This window comes from Apium graveolens, unplaced genomic scaffold, assembly GCF_009905375.1.
Source record: "Apium graveolens cultivar Ventura unplaced genomic scaffold, ASM990537v1 ctg2256, whole genome shotgun sequence".
Classification (NCBI taxonomy): Eukaryota; Viridiplantae; Streptophyta; class Magnoliopsida; order Apiales; family Apiaceae; genus Apium; species Apium graveolens.
In genome coordinates, this window is record NW_027417577.1 from 5804 (window position 1) to 15255 (window position 9452).

At 40.0% G+C, this 9452-nt stretch overlaps 1 non-coding gene across 1 annotated transcript; it reads right to left on the reverse strand.

The window, feature by feature from the left end:
• Nucleotides 1–8283: 8283 nt before the first annotated feature.
• LOC141700364 (small nucleolar RNA R71) lies at nt 8284–8390 on the reverse strand. Its single transcript, XR_012566308.1, has one exon. It is a non-coding gene; the product is annotated as a small nucleolar RNA R71 (small nucleolar RNA).
• Nucleotides 8391–9452: the final 1062 nt, after the last annotated feature.

A 9452-nucleotide genomic window follows, 5' to 3' on the forward strand; every position in this document is an offset into this window, starting at 1 on the left:
GCGCAAGGTCCTTTGATATAAAAGATTTAGTTGCTCCCGAATCAAATAAAACATTTGCACTGACTGAATTAGAGAAAGGGTACCTGCTATCACATCTGAATCTTTCATAGCATCCTGGACTGTCATGTTGAAAGTCCTCGCAGTAGGTGGCTTATTAGAAGCAGCCCTGCTTGCTCCCGAAGCTGCTGGTTTGTTCATTGGGCCATTCCCTCTTCCAATGACCCGGGCGTCCACACCGATGACAATTGGTGGTTGGAACGACGGCAGGGGCTGACGAAGGGCATTTATTTGAGTAGTGGCCTTCCCGACCGCACTTAAAATAGGTTACTGGCCTTTCTTTACACTCCCAGTGTGATTCCTTCCACATATGTTACAGGCTGGCAATGGGGGTCGAGACTGGTTGGAATAGGACATTCTTGACTTCTGGCCGCCCTGGCTCACACTCACACTCATTGGCCGCTTAAACCCAGTGTTCCTTCCTGGTAGGGACACTGCTCCTCGATTAAATCTAGTTGGGAAGCTCCTTCCTGCGGAACCTCCACCCATGCTCATACTTTTCCTCTTTATTCCTTTCTTCTCTCTTTCCTTCTGCATCTGTTCACTTCCAACTTCTACAATCGTTGCCTTTTGCACCAGAGTGGCATAGTCCGTAAGCTCAAGGATTGCCACCCTATTCTGAATCCACGGTTTCAGTCCCTGCTGAAACCTCCTAGCTTTCTTTTCCTCGGTGCTCACAAACTCTGGCACAAACCTTGATAACTCAGTAAATTTCGCTTCGTACTCTGCTACAGACAAGTTATTCTGCTTTAGCTCCAAGAACTTGAGCTCCATCTGGTTTTCCATAAACCTCGGGAAATATTTCCCCAGAAACAACTGACTAAATCTCTCCCAGGTTATAATAGCGTCTGTCTCCATATTTTTCTTGGCCTCCCACCAGTAGTTAGCTTCTCCTTTCAGAAGGTAGGTAGCAAATACAGTCTTCTGTGCCTCCTCGGTACTCAAAATCTCAAAAGATTTCTCCATTTCCTTTAACCATGCCCTTGCCTCAACTGGGTCGGCTGATCCGTGGAACTCAGGGGGCTTAAGGGACTTAAAAGCCCTGAAAGAGTTTGCCACTGCATTGTTACTTCCTTGAGGGGGTGGGTTGGGTTGACATTCCAAATTCTGCCTTAGGAGTTGCATGAACTGGCTCATGGGATCCATGCCTGGGTTTGGTACTGGTTGCTCAACCTCGGTTTCTCCTTCTTCAGCCTCTATCTCAAATCCCTCAACATCATATATTTCCTCTTCCTCTTCATACAGGGAGTCATCCTGTTCCACATAATCCTCATCTTCGTCTTCACTGTGTTCTTGGTTTCTATTGTCCTGATTATGGCTTCCCTGGTCCTCAGATCCAGGGTTCGCCCTAGTTCCAATCTTTCTTGGCGACATGATTCTGATAATAATAAAAATAATTATTGGGAAAATTCAACGTTAGGTCACAATCATATACAACATTGTGCCTTGCACAGCTCTTATAATGGGGAGAACGTATATCGCAATTCTATTATTTTAAGAAAGTTCTAATACGAAGTGCAGTAATAATAATGATAAAACAGTGATCCCGTCACTATGGAACTGAACCGAAAGGAAACAAATATATACATAATGCGAGAATACATAGTTTGATCTGGTCAAAAGTACAACAGTGCTACAGTCATCTGTCCCAAAAGTGATACACAAGAGTCTATCTGTCTAGTCAGAAAAAAGGGATGCTATATACAAGTCAACTATCCCGGAAAATTGGCTCTTACTAAGGCCTCGGCTAACTAGACAACTAGACTATTCCATCATCAATCCTGAATCACACACCGGAGCGGGTCAGCTCCCACACCCTTTCCATCGCATGACGGAAGATATAGTCGGCCTGCCGCCTGGAGATCCTACCATGCCTGTCCCCCTGGAGAGATCTGAGTCTCGCTCGGGACGTGAGTTCTATCCCCGTAAGCTCCCTCCTCAAGGATCGGGGTATAGAAGCCCTAGTCTCATAAGCTCGGGTACGCCTACCCGCCCTCTCTGCATCCAACTCCCTCCTGGCCTCATCTAGTCGGCCCTCGGCAACAGCCACTCGGGTCCTCAGAACATCCTGAACATATCCATGTGCTAACGAAGACTGCCTGTGGGCAGGGTCAAGAGGTGGTGAATCCGGAGCCGCTGAGGGTGCCTCCTCGGTCTGCCTAGGCTCGGAAGTATGGGTCTCTGAGCTGTCATCATCAGGAATCCAAGATAGTGGTGGAGGGGTAGGGGCTCTGACCACCGGAAGTGTGGGTAAAGGGATACCAGCATACACTACCGTAGGTCCAACACGCTCCTCAGCTACTGGGACCTCATCCGGGTCCTCCTCATCTGGAATAGCAATAACCTCTGTCTCTGACTCCTCTGAGGGGTCCTCCTCATCTGAAATAGCAATGACCTCCGTCTCAGGCTCCTCTGAGGGGTCCTCCTCATCCTCCTCCATCTCAGGCTCCTCCTGATCCTCAACATCTAGCAATGCCTCATCATGCTCACGCTCGAACATCTCAGGGTCCTCTATCTCAGGGGCCTACACATTAAACGAGCTAAGTTACTATTATGATACTTATAAGGGTTCCCGTAAGGGTTTTAACTGTCAGCACTACTTTAAGTAGTCCGACCATGAACTTGGCAAGAGTTCTTATTATCTTTGTGAGTTTGTTATTATATCGACGCATCATCTCTGAGGTTTATAACGCTTAGCTCTGATACCATTTCTGTAACACCCCCAGATCCGGGGTCGGGGATCCGGGTTGTCACGGTCTTTCTTCCCACAATATCACTTCACTTAATTAATAATAAATAACCTCATGCTGTGACCCCATACTAACACACACCACAACCCGTTATAGTCTCAGAGATGAAATTGAAATAAGTACAAGTCTTTGAATCCACAATTTAAAATTATTACAACCCAAAATGATTACTTGATAATTTACAGTTAATTGCCATTATCTGCCACAAGTTATAATTATACATAATTGATTCTCAAAAGTAGATGTCCTGAATCTACCAATAGATCTACCTCTGCAGCTATAGCAGCCACAACAGTCATCGGGAAGACGCGGGACGCTTCCCACGCGCTTGCGCTGGGTCTGCTGGAGTCTGGCCATCTTTCCTAACTGTTGTTGTGTGATGAAGAAATAAAGCAAGAGTGAGCCTTACAGCTCGCAAGATAATATATAGTGATAACAATAATATAAGTATCTAAATGGATACTTACTAGAATCTTATCGCGTGTAAGATAATTACTTACTAGATATAAGTAAAAACAAGGAATGAAGTTACCAATACTTCACCACACTTATATCATTTATAAAGCTACTTGAACTACCACCGTTCAAAGTATTATAAGTTTTAAGAAAAACATCCTATAGATGAGACCACAAGTTAAGACTTGAATAGATTCAATCTTTGAAATATTATTGAATGAAAAAGTTATGAGATACTTTATTTAGTCCCGATATATATATATCCACATATATATATCTCTTAAACATTTCCTGGAACCTCTGTTATGTAAGTATGAACAGAGTTTGAAACATCCAATGAATTTTGGAAAGGAAAAGAATTTTGGCATAAACCAGATATCTTGCTGATCAGGCAAAGATACCAATAAGTAACCTTTTCTACTGTAGATGGATGAATTCCTCACCGGTCATCACCCTGGCCGTATTAGGACCTCGCGCTAGACCTTTACCCGGCCCCTCACGCGTTGATGGACTGCCACCCAGCCACTTACACTTTCATAGACCGTACCCCGGCCTGTCGCTTATGCCGACTCAATTAGATGGGCTTACTTCCCGAACTGTTGGGCAAGTAATCAATTCATTTACCAAAACTGCAACCTCGTTGCGAATATAAAATACACCACAGAGCCGGATTCCCCAGGTTTTGAACGAGTATTTAAATCCCCTTAAAAAGGAAGATCTTAAATATAAAAATGAGTTTTGGGATCCGCTCTGACTTTAAAAATCATTTTGAAGACTCGAAAACACTTTAAAGAGTGTTTGGAGTAAAGCTGATTTAATGAAGTAAATCAGTCCCCAGAATATTTAGAAAATGACTGAATATTATTATTTAAATAATATTCCCATAAAGAATAATCTTTATAAAAATAATTGAAGTAGAAGTATTAAAACTTATACTTGAAACGAGTATTAAATAACCAAAGATATACTTATATGAAAGTATTATCTTTATTTGAATAATCGAAAATAAGTTTGATTATTAACACCTTATTCTTTAATAAAATAAAGAATATATTTCAGCAAATAATCGGAGTCATAGATCCTCAAATGAATATTCAAATAATATTCATTAAATAATATAAACTGAGTCATAAGCCTTCGAATGAATATTCAAATAATATTCAATAAATAATATAAAAGAGTCATAAGCCCTCGAATGAATATTCAAAATAATATTCAATAAATAATATAAAAGAGTCATAAGCCCTCGAATGAATATTCAAAATAATATTCAATAAATAATATAAAAGAGTCATAAGCCCTCGAATGAATATTCAAAATAATATTCAATAAATAATATAAAAGAGTCATAAGCCCTCGAATGAATATTCAAAATAATATTCAATAATAAAATAAAGCTAAAGTTATGGAATAAACCTTATTCGATTAATAGTTTGGAAAACTATAATCATATATATATATATAAATATATATATATATATATATCCATATCCATATATACAAGATTACTCGGGATCCTCGACTCCCGGTTTTTAGAAAATATTTTCACCTTTGGGTCCCTATACTAAGGGTATATGCAAGTTACCGCTATTCTCTAGCATAGGTATTATCAACTGAACCAACAGATATATATTTCAAGAATATGAAACAGGCATGCATATATACCATATCACATGCTACAATATATCGCAAGAATTTGCTAATTTAACCAACATGCATTTATCGCAAGATCATGCATATACAAATGTATACATCACAACAACAGTATAACGGATAGAATACTTGCCTGAGCGACTTGGGTGATAAAAGGCTCGGGACGAGTCTGGTAACCTATAAACAACAAGTAAGTTGGAATTAAACCAAAATCACTTGTAAATCTATACTTTAACTAACTTAGACTCTAACGCTTGTTTTGCGCTCACTGATTCGCTTAAGTCACTCGGGTACCCTCGGCTCCACCATTTTTAATAATTTAACCTTTACGAGTTTTAAAGCGATTCCTTCGCGAGTGTCTTACCAACTGCCTAACACACTTACCATAAATGTTTCATACATTAATTAACCCTTTTTGGTCTTTAACCTATGTTTCAAAGGAAGGCGAGGGAAAAAGTTTCGTTCGCGAAACGCCGTTACTTGAAACGGTCATTTCTCCTAAACCGTGCATCGGAATCGAACGAACTACATATCAAAACGAAGCTCGTAACATGAGATATCTAAACATGGCAGTGGTCATAATCTAGCAGGGGGTTCTCGGGTCCTAATGCTATGCACAAAAACAGTCCAAAGAAAATCGGACGTTACGACGGCTATGTTTACGCGATTTCCCAATTTTTAACCATTCAAAACCAACCACAAACCAACCTCAAATCCAACATACAACCAACATCCATCCTCATCACATCATAACAACCCCAACCAATTCAATTTAATCATTTATACTTATGCCTAAGCTTAATTTAACCATACTTAAGTTCTTTTAATCAAAACCACAACATTTACCATTCCATTTCACTACCATTCCAAATCCCAAACTCTAAATCACAACAACAAGCTACAATATCATCCTACTAATCAAAATCATCTTATAATACATAGGGATCTAGGGTTTGGAGATGGTATACCTTCCTTGAAGTGGTGGGATGAGCTAGGAAGCCTTAAGAAGCTTTGAGAAGTCTTAGGAAAGCTTGGATCTTCAAGAAAAACAAGAAAACTTCAAGTAAAAAAACTTGAAAACACTATTCATAGTCTTCTTCTTTGATTAAATGAAGAAGATTGAGAAGGAATTGATGGCTTAAACTAATGGTATAGCCCTAACTAAGCATGAAGATGATTAGGGAATTTACTCACCAATTTAGGAAGCTTGGATCTTGAATTTTTGAAAATTCTTGCCTAATGAATAGTAAAAAGCCGAGAGCTTCAAGAACAAAGCCTTGGTTGCTTTTTGATTTTTGATGAAAATGATTTTTGCTTGGCTTGGTTGCTTGGTTTTTGTGCTTGCTTTAGTCAATTACCTTCTTGCCCTTGAATTTGTGTGGTTACAAAGCCACCACACCTCCTTCCTTCCCATGTCATGCTTATGTCATCCTCATGATGTCATCCTCCCTTCTTTGTCCTCTTTCTATTGGTTGGATGACATCATTCCCACTAATCCCTTTGATTAACTTCCTAATCGTTTGCCTAATGACCGCTGATCTGTTATACGGTTCGTTTAACTTTCGTTCTCGTTTATCGTTTGAAGGATCATACCCGGGATCTTATTACTTAGGTTCCCTTAACCTTTCTCAATACATTATATTCCTTTTTATGATCCTCTATTATAATCCTTTAATTTAAATCCTTTTTATCCTGTTACCTTATACTCAATTCTCTCCGTATCTTGTGGATTTCCGGGAAAAACCAAAGTGTTCGGAATTGGATTCTGACGATCTTTACATACACTTATATACTACATAGAGTACTAATAATATCCCAGAATATCCATAACAGAACCCCTACATAGTGTGGCGTGAAAAGTTTCTTCATTCAGCTAAAACACTATTCACAAGGGTTACAAAAAGTTGAAAAATTTTGTGGTTATTACAGATAAGTTCTATTATGGGCTAATCGTGATCATGGGGTTGCAACGGATTTATTATGGAATTCTTTAGTTAATTGTTTAATACTTTAGTATGTGATGATTGCATGATATCTAGTATTGGTTGTGCGTATTTGTCTTATGTGCGTCGCGAACATATAAGATAGGGTGTTAATCTCTTGTGAAGCGACGGTGGATCTTGAGATTTAGAACTTGCCATGCTAGCATAGGTTCATGTACGTTGAGCATGATTAGTGGGTAATTCTAACAGTTTTATTTGCCCTATGTAATCAAAAGGAATAACTTGTGCTTAAATCGTTGTGTTGTCAATTTCTGTAGACATATAGGAACTCAACATAATTGATGACTATTCAACTTCTATCTTAATTGTGGATGTTTGGTAGAATGGTATTAGTACAATGAAAGTTGGCTTTTATCAGTTTCGTGTTATTCGATTAATGTCATCACTGTCACATGCTAAAGGTAATAACAATGGCTATAGAAGGAAGTAATAATGAAGTTGTGATTTCATGAGTGTTTTATTATTGATAAATTGAGTGTTAGTTAAGTGGTTAATTAAGTAGTTAATTATAGTTAATATTTAATCAACAATTTTAAGTGTTATTATCTTAACATTGAGAAGTAGTCATACATTGGTGAGTGAGTTAAATTAGACAATAAATTAGTCTGAGTCTCTGAGGGAACGAACTAGAAAGTATTCTATATTACTTGCGAACGTGTATACTTGCGTGAATATTAGTGCGTGTTTTCGCCCTAACAAGTTTTTGGCGCCGCTGCCGGGGACTCGGCGTATTTGTTTAGTTTATGTACTTACCATCATTGGTCATTAGGACTCAGTGATTAGGACGTAGTAGTTAATTACTCTTTTCGGTTGTGTTTCAGGTACTTTAGCAAGCGTTTATGCAAACTCGTTCTCGTGCTCGCAAGAGGACCTTAGATACAGCTGAGGAGAAAGACGAAGTTCTTGATACTCCGGAAAAGTTAGATTTTGAGGATTCGGATTCAGGAACTGAGCAGAAAGAACCAGTAAACATGGGAGATCGTATTGTTCAACCTGATCCAGCTCTTATGGATTTTTCTCGGCCTAAAATTGATGACATTCAGTCAAGCATCCTTCATCCGGCTATTCAAGCTAACACCTTTGAAATCAAGCCGGGCACTATTCAGATGGTGCATAATTCTGTTTCTTTTGGAGGAGCGGCAACTGAAGACCCCAACATGCACATAAGGAATTTTGTCGAGATCTGCAGCACTTTTAAGTATAATGGCGTGACTGATGAGGCTATCAAGTTGAGGCTTTTCCCATTCTCACTGAGGGATAAGGCTAAAGACTGGTTACATTCTGAACCAGCTGGGTCCATCACTACGTGGCAAGATCTTGCGCAAAAGTTTCTGGTGAAGTTTTATCCAATGGCAAAGACTGCTGCTATGAGGAGTGCTCTTACTCAGTTTGCGCAGCAACCTACAGAATCTATGTGCGAGGCTTGGGAACGCTACAAGGAAATGTTGAGAAAATGTCCACATCATGGAATGCCGGATTGGATGGTAATCAGTGGTTTTTATAATGGTTTGGGGGCCCAATCTCGGCCCATGCTCGATGCAGCAGCGGGAGGAGCCTTATGGGCTAAAAGCTATACTGAGGCGTATAATCTTATAGAGACAATGGCTGCAAACGAGCATCAAAACCCAACTCATAGGATGACGTCAGGCAAGGTCGCAGGTATTCTGGAAATTGATGCAGCCACCGCTATTGCAGCCCAGCTCCAAGCGCTATCAATGAAGGTTGATTCTCTGGCTACGTATGGAGTTAATCAAATAGCTATGGTTTGTGAGCTTTATGCAGGTTCTCATGCTACGGATCAGTGTTCTCTTGTCAACGAATCTGTTCAGTATGTGAATAATTATCAGCGACAACAGCAGCCTGTGCCAGCGACCTATCATCCTAACAACAGAAATCATCCAAATTTCCGCTGGGGAAATAATCAGAATGCTATTCAGCCACCATATCAGCAAGGAGTAAGTAAACAGTTTAACCCACCTGGATTCCAGCAACCACAGCAGTATGCTACAAGGCAATCATATCCTCAACAGGGAAGTGCAGCTGCACCTACTAGTGCTGATTTTGAGGAACTTAAGCTGTTGTGCAAGAGTCAGGCGGTTTCTATCAAGACCTTGGAAAATCAAATCGGTCAATTAGCCAATGCAGTGCTCAATCGTCAACCTGGCACTCTTCCCAGTGACACGGAAGTACCAGGCAGGAAGGAAGCTAAAGAGAAAGTCAAGGCTATTACCTTAAGGTCTGGAAAAGTAGCTGATGCTGAAAAGGAAAAAGAAGTCGAAGCTGAAGTTAGAGATGAAGAATCTAAGCAAAAGGAGAAAGCAGCGGAACTAAGGAAGACTACTGTTGAACACACTCTGCCTGAGGCTAATACAGGGGAGAAACAGCTCTATCCTCCACCACCTTTTCCTAAGAGATTGCAGCAACAAAAGCTGGATAGACAGTTCGGGAAGTTTCTGGAGGTGTTCAAGAAACTTCACATCAATATACCTTTCGCTGAGGCTCTGGAACAAATGCCTAGTTATGCGAAGTTTAT